Raw genomic sequence first — 13395 nt, forward strand, 5'->3', positions numbered from 1 at the left:
GTGTTTCTTGGGCGATTTTGATGAAAAATCGAAACTGAAAAAGTTAATGCCAGCAAACCGATTTTTCTTGAACCACCCTAAGCTTTTTCAGAAAAATATCTCTATATCGGTCAATTTTAAAGCTACATAAAAACTGTCTCACAATTTTCCCGAAGAAAGTATATAGTTATTCTTGCAATTAAAAAGTTTGGTTTCCAATTTCTTTGAAAATGGACCACCCTAATTTTCATGTATATTGAAAAGAGGAAAGAGGGCCTTATTTTTAGGAACAACTTTGTAGAAGACCATATTGTCTAAAAACTCATTTGAAGGTGCTGAATGCATCTTTCCTCGTAAATCTCGTTCGTGGACCACTGTGCAGTGCCACCTAGTGACAAAAATCGAAAACTTGAGATTTCTGCATACATTTTGCCACATTTTCCCATACAAGCTTCAAGCTGTTGGAGCGCCGTTTTAGGCCTATTCGATTCCGCATAAATTTTGAACGTAGCTTCTGGTAGTCCAAAACAACTGATTCAGGAAGTAAGACTTGACATTTTTTTTTTCGAAATTTATGTTTTTCATAAGTGTGAACCCCCTACCCCTGAGATATCCAGGAACAGTGAATCAAAATTCAACCATCGCGCAACAATAATGACAATGTCGCAAGCTGAATTTGTTGCGACATTCTACCCAATGCGACATATGTTTGTCCCAACTTGAACAAAATAGGACAAAGATCGTGCACCACGAGTTTAGAGATTTTTAAGCCTTGCATCGTGATTTTCGAGCGGTAACTTCGAGTCGGTAAACACTGCAACGGTGCTGAAGATGTATCATCAAAAAGTTTCGATTTTGGATTAGTAATAATTGATTATTCACGAGTTGAAAAGTACGCAACAAATTCAGCTTCCGTTTTGTCTGCAACAAAAAAAAATTCGAGATCATGTCATTATCTGTTACCAGTTGGGATAAAGAGTAATCGCCGCCTCTTCTTTGTTTCTTGTTTTGTGCCTCTTTTGTCTGACAATTCTCTTCACTGTCCAGGAACCTTCCAAAAACGCACTCTAAAACGCCTTAAAACACTGAGACCCCCAGAAGCACCCCTTAGATCTCCTGGTTTTCCCTGAAATCCCCTGAAACATTCCTAAAACCTTCAGGAACCCCCTTGAAATGCCCCGGAGACCTCCTTGTACCCATTGAAATAACCTGGGACCCCCTTCAAACGCCCCTAAGATCTCTTGGTACCGCCTAAAACGTTCCCCTAAAATGCCCTTGAGACCTCTTGAAACGGCCCAAGACCTTGTGGAACTTCCCTGGAACACCCTGAGACACCTTGAAGTGTTCTTGGACCCTTTTTAACCCCGTGAGGCCCCATAAAACGTCCCTCAGATCGTCTGAAATGCCCATGAGACCCTATGGAGCCCTCTTGAACCCCGTGAGATGACCGTGAGGCTCTTTAAACTCCTCTCAGACCTCCCCTGAAACCTCCTGGAATCTCCTAGAAACGCCCCTGCAAGCTACCTTCCTATAAACGGCTCCTGAGTCCTGACCGCCGTTCCCGGTATTATTACATTTTATTATGCACAATATTGGCTCTGAAAAAAGTACATAAAATAACCTGCATAAAAATAGGGTTTTAATATGTACCCTAAATTTATCCTGAGGGTTAAACATACATAGTATGTATGTTAACATAATTTGTTGGTTACCCTATTCAGCAAGTTCATTCTAAGGGAGATGTGTTGAATTCCCGGTTCAGTTAAAACTGTAGAAATGCTTATCGAAACTAGCAGGCTTTGTCTCAATTGGGATGTTTTTGGCGTTACGAAAAGAATAGAAACGGATCAGTAGATATAAATGCAAAATTCAATCCTGAGTATGTTCGAAACCATCTTCATGAAAAACCATTCAATATTCTTAGTTACGAACATCACTACACGGTAGCTGGTAGTATTGGAACAACAGTTATTGATGTTCTGGTACTACTCAGCATATGAAATGAATGATACGAAAATTACAATCACGGAAACCATTATGCACACACAGTTTCACTTCTCGGAAATTATCAAGCCCCATGATGGATTCTATCGGATTAGTAAGCCAAATACAAATTTCACAAGTAGCTACATCCGGAACCGGCATTAATTGGATGGATCAGGAAAAGGGAATCAATCGGAAAACAGGGTTCCTTGATTTCATGGAATTTATTAGTATTGCAGGGATCTTTTTGCTCAATCCAGCATCCAGTGAATAGCTAGAAAACGATATGCAGCAAGCATCCGGGATAGCACGGCCAGCTAATAATCATAATGCCTAATCGATTTTTGCATATTTGGCAATTTGATAAATTGATCGACCAATGCGTGCCAGTGCAGACCATGAATTATGATTTGTTTGGCTGTCTGTCCTGTTCGATATCATTCGAGATTTGTTTAGCATGGAGTCAGAGGGCCATCATTAATAGACGCACAAACAAAGAGCCCCTTCCGATTGATTGTTCGGCTAGAACAGATCTCTGATGGTGTCCGCTGAATTCTGTTGCTACGTTATTAGAAGACTACCGCGTTCTGTATTTGGTATTAGGGTAAATCGCCAAATACTGTACGGATAAGGATGCAGCATAAGCATATAGATTTTTTTACATTATCGCTTATTTTAAGCTCATGCGCCAACAGGCATAACGAAGCCGAGTTCATTTGAATTATTTTTCAAATTTTCAAACTTTTGATTTATTTACTAGATACCTATGTGAGTTTTGGGGAAACGTTAAACTCGAGGTTTGGACGAGATAAGAGCAAACAATAATATTTGAGGAAAAGATAGGATGAGTACTAAGAATATAGGTTGTTAAATTAATAATTATTCATATTTTTAAACAAATTTGTGAACAGGACATGTGAATGCTTATGACAATAATGCTCTCAAACGATTTGTATTCTTCTTAAATTGTTTCAATCAGTTGAAGTTCGACTGAATGAGCAACACTTGTCTGAACTCAATTATTGCGTAGTTTTAAAGTATTGATGTCCTATTGATGTTGCACAAATCAGATTGTTTTTGACTTCCGCAATAAATCAATAGGATATATCTCAAATATAGGTAAGTATGCAACAATTGAGTTGAGTGCAATAACTGGCAATATACCCTAGAAGCGGTACGGTACACAAAGAGCAACGCTGCTGAAGGCATAAGGCGACGTGGTTCAAATATCTTTTAAAAACATTCGGAATTAATCTTACTTAGAAATGTTAAAGTTCATGAACTGCTTCTAGTGGATTTCAAGTGCACCCCATCTTCGACGACAAGACAACGATTCCGATGACGGTGCGGTGGTGGTTGCTGGCAGAGATTGAAAATGAAGTTTCTAGCACAAAGCCCCACCAGAGCACCACACAATATCTACGGATGGCAGCCAGATATAGAAACGGTTGTCATTTCATGGAACGTGTGATGCGCCACCTTTTGTTTGTGTGAAACTCTCTATAGCACCTATAGCCGGCTATAGACTCTTTGATACGCAGAGAATTCAATATCGCTGTCAAAGTGATGCGACGACGGCGACGACGACGCGTCTTTCCGCGACCGTGCGTGTGCTAGATGTACCTTCAGAAAACTAACAGGAGGGAGTAAAGTTGTTCACCAAATGGATGCGTTTGTCTGCCATGCTCGGTGGGAATCCCAAGAAGTTTGAAATTAATTTACAGCAATGGATATGAGGAATTCTATCTAGTAATGGGATAGTTCCTTCATTCAGGAGAGAAATATTTTAGAGGGTATGAAGCTTTGTCACTGATGATGCTCAACCACACTGATAAATGTTGACAACATAATAAATACATTTTATAAAAACCGTAATCCAGGGTAACATTGATAAGAATTTTCAATCTTTCTTGATGACGAAATCCCTGGTTGAATTCCTGACGGAATCCCTGGTTGAATTCCTGACGGAATCCCTGGTTGAATTCCTGACGGAATCTCTGGTTGAATTCCTGACGGAATCCCTGGGGAATTTCTGACAGAATCCCTGGAGGAATTCCAGACGGAATCCCTGGAGGATTTCCTGACGGAATCCCTGGAAGTGTTCCTGACGGAATCCCTGGGGGGAATTTCTTACGGAATCCCTGGGGAAAATCCCGATTAAATCACTAAAAGAATCCCGTACGGACTCCTTCGGGGGAATATCTGAACGAAAATCTGCGAACATGTTTGAAGGAATCCCTGGGAGAATTCCTGCTACATGGTTAGCAGTGGTCGTTCTTGGCTTTAGCAATATATTTTGATCACTGTATTTTGGCATACTTATGTAGGCTCGTCGCATGGTCTCATTCATATAAAATGTTACACCTCTCTACTGGTTGAACTCCGCGTGAATGAAAAAGGGATGTACCCGATAGTTGGCCAACTTCAAAAATATACACGCAGACGACGACGACTATGACTACACATGCTATACCAACAACGGTAGCAGTGGTTTTCCATATGATTTAATTTAATGACCTATTGGAAGGAAGGTATACCTGCAAGGTGCGAGCATGCCTTATAGTTGGTCAGTCTTCATAACAACAGCCAGCCAGTCAATGCGTATGAAGCAAGCACAGCAAATGTTTAGCAATACTTATATCTCGGACCAAGAAGATTAGGTTGCGATAAAAAAAGACATGTATAATTTACCACTTATTCAGTGGGGCGATGAGTAAACTGTTCAGTTCACACACATGATGGGCCGCAGCGAAAGGCCACCCTGTTCATTGGCGAATTGCGATTACCGTCTACCCCCGTTGGTTTGAACGACACCTCATGCAAACCAGCGGGGTTCATTTTTTAATTTGAACTTCTAGTAACTCTGTGGGCATCGAAAAACACACTGATGGTAACCCTTTTTGCTGTTTTGTTTTGATTCTGCGTTCCGTTTCACCCCGTTCCATGAGCAGAATGACGTTTGAACAATTTTTAGTTTGAACGATGTGCAGATTAGAGGGGGTCAAATTAAAAAGTGTTCAGATTAGATGAGGTCAAACCAACGGGGGTAGACGGTATTGAGACGCTGCGCTGCAGGCTGGTTCGAACCGGGATTGATACAATGTAATTTGGGCACCTCAAGGTCGAAAAAGCATATGCTGGGTTCCTTACTTATATGAGATGCACTAGAGTTCGTTTGGCTACTCGACAATTGGTGGAAGACAAAAAGGTGAAACTTACCAGTAGATAAAAAATAGAAAATGTCAAACATCCGCTACTTGGAAAAAGCAGTCATTGATGGCACATTCTGCCAAATGAAGTCGTTCCACGGCCATGAAGATGACTTGTTTGCATGTACGGAGGCGGCTCTTACAGTGCAATTGGGTGTTTTAGTTTGCCTGGAGGTGTAAGAATTCACGCTCTAAACTCTGAGAGAAATACTCGAGATGAAATGTCAAGTGAACGAGTTCACTTTACTTTATTTGGGAACGGTTGTATCGAACTGAATCAGAATTAAGTCCAAGAAGACAGCAAGACAGGAGTATGAATACTCAATAAAGTTGGAGTAGATGGCAGGTGTCAAAGTCTTGTATTTAGTAGGGTCTTTCAAAGCGGTACACAATTTTATGAAAATTACATACATTTATTTGTTCAACATCATTAAGACAAGACATAATCAACAATAGTACGCCACAATACTCGGTTTGTGGCTGCCGCTCTCCATCCTCGGTCGCGCCCAATGCTCGCCAAGTCACGCTCCACCTGGTCCGCCCATCGTGCTCTCTGCGCTCCACGCCTTCTTGTGCCAACCGGATCCGTTGCAAACACCAGCTTTGCAGGGTTGTTGTCCGGCATTCTTGCAACATGCCCCGCCCAACGTATCCTTCCGGCTTTGGCCACCTTCTGGATGCTGGGTTCGCCGTAAAGTGCAGCGAGCTCGTGGTTCATCCTTCTCCGCCACACACCGTTCTCCTGCACACCGCCGAAGATCGTTCTTAGCACGCGTCGCTCGAAAACTCCGAGTGCTTGTAGGTCCTCCTCGAGCATGGTCCATGTCTCGTGCCCGTAGAGGATCACCGGTCTTATTAGCGTTTTGTACATGGTGCATTTGGTGCGTGGGTGAATCTTTTTCGACCGCAGTTTCTTCTGGAGCCCGTAGTAGGCCCGACTTCCGCTGATGATGCGCCTCCGAATTTCTCGGCTCACGTTGTTGTCAGCCGTCAGTAAGGATCCGAGGTAGACGAATTCCTCCACCACCTCGAAAGTATCCCCGTCTATCGTAACATTACTACCCAGACGGATCCGGTCGTTTTCGGTTCCGCCTACCAGCATGTACTTTGTTTTTGAGGCATTCACCACCAGTCCGACCTTTGCTGCTTCGCGTTTCAGGCGGGTGTACAGCTCTGCCACCGTTCCAAATGTTCTAGCGATAATGTCCATGTCGTCCGCAAAGCACACAAATTGACCGGATTTTGTGAAAATCGTTCCCCGGCTGTTGAGCCCGGCTCGTCGCATCACACCTTCCAGCGCGATGTTGAAGAGTAGACATGAGAGTCCGTCACCTTGTCGCAGTCCCCGGCGAGATACTTATGAACTGGATAGTTCACCCGAAACCTTTACGCAGTTTTGCACACCGTCCATCGTTGCTTTAATCAGTCTAGTCAGCTTCCCAGGAAAGCCGTTTTCGTCCATGATTCTCCATAGCTCTGCGCGGTCGATACTATCGTATGCCGCTTTGAAGTCGATGAACAGGTGGTGCGTTGGGACCTGGTATTCACGGCATTTCTGGAGGATTTGCCGTACGGTAAAGATCTGGTCCGTTGTCGACCGGCCGTCGATGAAGCCGGCTTGATAACTTCCCACGAACTCATTTGTTTTAGGTGACAGACGACGGAAGATGATCTGGGATAGCACTTTGTAGGCAGCATTCAAAATAGTGATCGCCCTGAAGTTCTCACATTCCAAATGGTCGCCTTTCTTGTGAATGGGGCAGATTACCCCTTCCTTCCACTCCTCCGGTAGCTGTTCGGTTTCCCAGATCCTGACTATCAGCCGATGCAGACAGGTGGCCAACTTTTCTGGGCCCATCTTGATGAGTTCAGCTGCGATACCATCCTTACCAGCTGCTTTGTTGGTTTTGAGCTGGTGAATGGCATCCTTAACTTCCCTCAGCGTGGGAGTTGGTTCATTTCCGTCCTCCGCTGCACTGGCGTCGTCGTTCCTTCCGTTGCCGTGGGCTCCCGTGCCTACGTTCTCCACGCCGTTCAGGTGCTGATCGAAGTGCTGCTTCCACCTTTCGATCACCTCACGTCCGTCCGTCAAGAGGCCTCCGTCTTTATCCCTGCATATTTCGGCTCGCGGCACGAAGCCGTTGCGGGATGCGTTGAGCTTCTGATAGAACTTCCGTGTTTCTTGGGAACGGCACAGCAGTTCCATTTCTTCACACTCCGCTTCTTCCAGGCGGCGCTTTTTCTCCCGAAAGAGGCGGGTCTGCTGTTTCCGCTTCTGTTTGTACCGTTCCACGTTCTGTCGAGTCCCTTGCTGCAGCATTACCGCCCTCGCTGCGTTCTTCTCCTCCAAAACCGTTCTGCACTCTTCGTCGAACCATTCGTTCCGTCGATTCCGTTCCACGTACCCGATGGTGCTCTCGGCTGCGTCGTTGATGGCTGCTTTCACTGTACTCCAGCAGTCCTCTAGAGGGGCCTCATCGAGCTCGCCCTCGTCTGGCAACGCGGCTTCGAGGTTCTGCGCGTATGCTGAGGCGACATCCGGTTGCTTCAGTCGCTCTAGGTTGTACCGTGGCGGTCGCCGGTACCGTACATTGTTGATGACGGAGAGTTTTGGGCGCAGTTTGACCATCACCAGATAGTGGTCGGAGTCGATGTTGGCGCCACGATAGGTCCTGACGTCGATAATGTCGGAGAAGTGCCGTCCGTCAATCAGAACGTGGTCGATTTGAGATTCCGTCTGCTGTGGTGATCTCCAGGTGTAACGATAAGGGAGGCTGTGTTGGAAAAAGGTGCTACGTATGGCCATATTTTTGGAGGCGGCGAAATCAATGAGTCGTAGGCCGTTTTCGTTCGTTTGCTGGTGGGCGCTGAACTTACCAATCGTCGGTCTGAATTCCTCCTCCTGGCCTACCTGAGCGTTCAAATCTCCTATGATGATCTTGACGTCGTGGCTTGGGCAGCGATCGTACTCGCGTTCGAGCTGCGCGTAAAATGCGTCCTTGTCATCATCAGTACTTCCGGAGTGTGGGCTGTGCACGTTTATTATGCTGAAGTTGAAGAATCGGCCCTTGATCCTCAACCTGCACATTCTTTCGTCGATCGGCCACCAACCGATCACGCGCCTCTGCATATCACCCATCACGATGAAAGCTGTTCCCAGCTCGCGCGTGTTGCCGCAGCTCTGGTAGATGGTATGATTACCTCTAAACGTTCGCACCATGGATCCTGTCCAACACACCTCCTGCAGCGCTACGATGCCGAACCCGCGGTCCTTCAGTAGATCGGCGAGTATGCGGGTGCTCCCAATGAAGTTGAGAGATCGGCAGTTCCACGTACCGAGTTTCCAATCGCAAGTCCTTTTTGTTCGCTGGGGTCGTTGCCGTTGGTCTCGGTTCGTATTATTCTGTTGCTGATTTTCCGTTACAATGGTTTTTTACGGCTGGCTCGTAGGGCCTGACACCAACCCCCTACTTTCCGGAGGACCATAGTGCACAGTTGAGCTTAGAGTCCTTCCCTGGCACTCGGACGTAGATCAGCCGCCCCTAACATGGGGATCAGACGCTGTTGTGAGCCGCTCCTCCTGGAGAACAGACGCTCAGGTTTGCCGAAGCAAACCCCCCCTTCCCTGTCAGCCTACGACCAAAGGTCCCACCGGGGTTGGTTACCCGATCTTCCCTAAGGTTGCTCATAGTTTCCGGCCGGTACCGCGTGGAGGTAGGGATAGGAGTTACTGGGCAGAGGCTAGTGGATCACAATGGGATCTGAATTGCGCAGCATACCCAGCCTTTACCGTGCCATGAAAATTTGCCTGTCCACGTTAAATTGCGGTAGGTATTTCGGAATCGGTAGTATTACAAACAACTCAGTGGTAAAACACGCCAATGCCGGTGTTTTTCTTCTTTGTTTAGTTTAGACCTTAACCTTAAAGACATCTTCAGTTCATTCAAATCTCTTCATGTTTGCCAAAATTATGACGTTTTCAAAGAATGTGATAAAAATGGATTTATTCTTAGAGCTTCGCTGAAGATCCTCTTTAAATTTTACCAGGAATTTCGCCGGAAAATCAATCAGTAGTTTACCAAGGATTCTCTTAAAAATTCCCTGGGATTTTTATCAGAAATTCTACCAGGTACCCTCCCAGGTTTTCCTTCAGGGTTTCCTCCAGTGTTTTCTTTTGAGATTCCACGAGGAGTTTTCCATGCAGGGATTTCAACTGAAACATCTTCTGGGATTCCTTCAAAAGTTCCTTGAAGCATGTCCAGAAGTTCCTTCCAACATTCCTTCAGGAATTCATACCGAGATTCTTTCAGGTAATCCTTACAAGGTTCAGTCAATCATTCCGAGATCCCACAGGAGTTCTTCCGGTATAATTCCTCCAGGAGTTCCATCTGAGACTAAAATGCATAAAACAGTTCGTTCTGAAATAGCTCTAGAAGTATTTTTCGGAACTCCTCCAGGATTTCTCTAGGAGTTCATACTGAGTTTTCTCCAGAAATTTATTCTGGAATGTTCTATGTGATTCTTCCAGGCAAATTTTCCTTTAGGAATTCCATCCGAAATTTCTACATTAGTTCTTTCTATGATTCCTCCAGGAACTGCTCCAGGATTTACTTAATGGATTCCTCTCATAGTTACTTCAGGAATTATTTTAGGATTTTCTTCAGAGATTACACCAGGAGTGACATCTGACATCCAACCATAAATTTCACCTGCAATATCTTTCGGGATTTTTTCAGTTGTACTACCCTGGATTACTTCAGTAATTCCTCCCGGGATTTCTTCAGGATTTCCTACCGAGATTCTTTCAGTAATCCCCCTGGAATTCAACACAAGATACCTTCAGAAATTCCTTCCAAAATTTCTATAAGAATCTCGGTGATCCTCCAGCAACTCCTTCCAGGATTTCTTAATTAATTCCTTACGTTATTCGTCCAGGAACTTCTTCTAGGACTCCTGGAGGGGACCCCTATGTAATTTTCACAGATCATTCTGGAATTCTTCCAGATGTCCATTCTTAAGTTCTCTCAGGTGTTTCGCATAGGAACTCCCCAGGAGTTTTTTTTAAAATTACTTCAACCTGAAATTCTCTCGTAAGTTCCTTATAAAATTCCTAAAGCACTTCCTTGAGGAATACCTTCAGCAACTTCTTAAGGAATATGACCTGCAATTTTTTGGGGAAGAAGGAGGAATTCTCAACAGGAGGCATTTAAGAAGAAACTCCTGGACAAAACTTAGAAGGAGAAATTCCAGAAGGCTCTAATGGAGAAATTTTGGAATTCCTGGAATAATCCCGAAGCACCCGGAAGAAATATCTGAATAATCCTGGAAGGAGGTTCTGGAGTAATCTCAGAATAAACTTATAGAAAAAAAATCCAGTTGAACTTCCTGGAGGGATGTCCGAGGAAACTCCAGGTGGAGTCTTAGCAGAAAACCCTGGAAGAACCCATGAATAATCTGTCGGGGAAATATTAGAAGAATAATGAATGAATCCTAGAAGGAGGAATTTAGAAGGAACTTTTGACGTAATCCCAGAGAGGAAAGGAGAAATCCCAGGATGAACTCCTAGGTAAATTCATAGCTGGAGCTCTTGGAAAAATCAAGAAATGAACTGCTGGAAAAACACCAGAAAAAAATCTTGGAGGGACCCTCGAAGGAACGACAGGCGATAGACAAACTGATCGGGAGTAAAAATTTGGGAATTTTTGATGCACTTTACGAAAAGTTACAGCTAGTTTACCATTTCTTGGAAAGTGAAAATTTTGCCTGTCCCAAACATTTTGTCTATCCCCTGGTCATTTTTGGTCAAAAGAAACCAATGTAATACTCTGACATGGTAAGTGATATAAAAAGCAAACTGGTTATTCAATAGTATCTTCGAAAAACCAACTTCCTGATCTTCGGGAGCAACCAGAATAATGGTTGATTTACTAAGTTTTGAGCTTCGTCTTGGTAGGAACATCAACCTACGGATGTTCAAGCAAAAGAAGAGTCTTGATGGTAACAACATGAGCCTGGCAGTCGGGAATACAATTACATTATTTTGATTTTTATCGGGGACCTTTTTTTTTGGGCGTTTCAGAGAAATTCAGCGGGTTCCCTGGGATTTCAGGGATGTTCCTAGACGTTTCAGAGGCGTTTGATTCCAGGAGCGTTTCAAGTAGGTTTCAGAAGTATTTAAGGGGGTTTCAGTATTCGTTTCATAGTCAAGGTTTTCAGAAACGTTGAGGGAGTTTCAGGATTATTTTAAGGGCTTTTCAATGGGTTTCAGATTAATTCCGAACAGGTTACGAGGATTTTAGAGGCGTCACAATAGGATCAAAATTGATCATCAATAAATTATTAACAGTGAAAAGTTTATCGACTATCGATAACGATAATTTATCGATTATCAACCTTGAATAGGATTATTAGAGTTTCAGAGGCGCTTCAATGCATTTTAGAGGTATTCCAAAGGGTTAACAGGAATTTTAAGGGCCCTGCCCAAGTAACAATTCGGAACCACTAATAAGCATGCCATTTTAACAAGTGTTGTATAAAAACGCTGACAGTTGAACAAGAGTATGTGTTGAAAAAGTGTCGAATAAATATTTCAAAAGCTAAAACAGCACTTTTGTTCATCATTTTTTGGTAATTGAACAACTAATCGAACACGCAAAAACGCCTTCGCTCAAAAATGTGTTCGGCCTGCACATTTTTAGTAAACATCCATGCCGCACATGACTGTGTTGGAGACACACATTTTTTTTAAATTGCTCGTAGGGGTGGTGGAGGTAAAGTGGACAACCTAAGCATTTTGGTCGTTTCCCGCGGAAATGCGGCAAAACCCATCTACTTTTCCGAGTAACATGGAAGATAATGATATACTCTAAAAATCTTGTAAGGGGTTGCATTTAAAAAATATTGTTTTCTTTGATTATTTTCTTCACCAAATCGTGCATCAAAATAGCGTGAAAAAAAATTGGTGGGGGTAAAATGGACAATCGATGGGGTAAAATGAACAAGTCGTTAAAAGTTATATAACAACATATTGTTTCTATGTTTTTAAATATAAACTATCAAATTTCATACGATACCTTTATTTTGTTGTTTTAAAACTTTTGATACAAACTTTGAAACACACTTAAATAGTTATTGTAAAAATAGTGTAAAAAACAAGCACTGTTTTGGATGAAAATTATATTTTGTTGATATAAAATATTTTTGCCTTTCTCGTACACCAAGGTGTACCGAAAGGCTATATGTTCACTCCAAAAACGAAAATTTGATAGAGCCTCCGGAGAGGTCAAGTCTTATATACCAATCGACTCAGTTCGACGAATTGAGGTGATGTCTGTGTGTGTGTATGTGTGTGTGTGTGTGTGTGTATGTGTGTGTGTGTGTGTATGTGTGTGTACAAAAAAACTCACATCACTTTTTGGCAGTAAACCTCAACCGATTTTATTGACCGACGGTTCATTCGACGCGGAATCTGGTCCCATTGTTTCCTATTGAAAATGGTTCAGATCGGTCCAGCCGTTCCGGAGTTATGGCCATTTAGGTGTTCCGGACCGGTACCCCAGGAAGGGGCCAGATATGAAAACGCTACAAACCCATCCATGCGGCACATCAAACTACGGCATTTTCGATAACTTGATGAATGGTAAGCAGAAAAATAGTCTCAGACCATATCTGAACCGGTAGTGTCCCGGAACCGGTTCCGAGTGTCCCGCCGGAAGTGACCAAACATAAAAGTGAGCTAAACCCATGCATGCGACATATCAAACCGCGGCTTTTTCGATAACGTGGTGAACAGTAAGCAGGAAAACATTCTCAGACCATATCGGATCCGGTAGTGTTCCGGAACCGGTTGCAAATGTCCCGCCGGAAGTGACCAAGTATTAAAGTTAACCAAACCCATGCATGCGACATATCAAATAGTGACTTTTTTGATATCCTGATGAACAGTAAGCAGGATAATATTCTCAGACCATATCTGAACCGGTTGTGTCCCGGAACCGGTTCCGGGTGTCCCGTCGGAAGTAGCCAAATATAAAATTTAAATAAAACCATGCATGTGACATATCAAACCACAGCTTTTTCGATAACCTGATGAACAGTAAGCAGGAAAGCATTCTCAGACCATGTCGGAACCGGTTCCAGATGTTCCGCCGGAGGTGGCAAAGTATAAAAGTTAATTTAACCCATGCAAGGGACATATCAAATCGTGGCTTTTTTGATATCCTGA

The sequence above is a fragment of the Aedes albopictus genome, chromosome 3, assembly GCF_035046485.1.
Source record: "Aedes albopictus strain Foshan chromosome 3, AalbF5, whole genome shotgun sequence".
In the NCBI taxonomy this organism is placed as follows: Eukaryota; Metazoa; Arthropoda; class Insecta; order Diptera; family Culicidae; genus Aedes; species Aedes albopictus.